Genomic DNA, 831 nt, shown 5'->3' on the forward strand with positions numbered 1-831 from the left:
ACTCACACATTGTAAATAATAAATCATAGCACATGAAAGGGAATTAAAAAAGACATGATTATTGGAATTGAAATTGAATTAAAAAGAAATAATCCTTGCATTAATTAATCATAAAGTATTCAAATAGCAAAATTGAACAAAACAAAGAACATGGAAGAATAAACCAAGTTGAGAAAACGAACTAGAATGACGAAGTCTTGATGAGGAAATAACTATTCTCAATGTTCCAATGCTAAGACCAATTGAAAATTAAATTCTAAAACCTAGAGAGAAAAACCTAAGAGAGTAAAACTAGATCTAAAACTGTCTCTGAATGAATGTGTTATTTGTTTCTGCATATTCTCTGACTCTAGTCTGCTGTTCTGGGCCGAAACTGGGCGAAATAGGGTCCAAAATCGCCCCAGCGAATTCTGCAGATTATGCAGATCGCACATGTCACGCGATCGCGTCATCCATGCGGACGCGTCATTCGCATTTTTCCTCGCCACGCGTTCGCGTCGTCCACGCTACCGCGTCGCTTGGCTTTCCAATCCGCGCCGCGTAGCCGCGTCGCTGCGATTTGCTCTCCTCCGTGCAGTCGCGTGAGCCATGCGACCGGTCACTTCTCGCTGGTTATCTCCTCAATTCTTGTGTTCCTTCCATTTTTGCTAGCTTCCTTTCCAATCTCCAACTCATTCATGCCCTATAAAGTCTGAAACACTTAACACACAGATTACGCATCGAATGGAATAAAGGAGAATTAAAATTGAATAATTAAAGTCTCTAGGAAGCAGTTTTCAAACGTGTAATAAATTCAGGAAGGAAATCTAAATGCATGCTAATTTAATGAAT

The sequence above is a fragment of the Arachis hypogaea genome, chromosome 20, assembly GCF_003086295.3.
Source record: "Arachis hypogaea cultivar Tifrunner chromosome 20, arahy.Tifrunner.gnm2.J5K5, whole genome shotgun sequence".
NCBI lineage: Eukaryota > Viridiplantae > Streptophyta > Magnoliopsida > Fabales > Fabaceae > Arachis > Arachis hypogaea.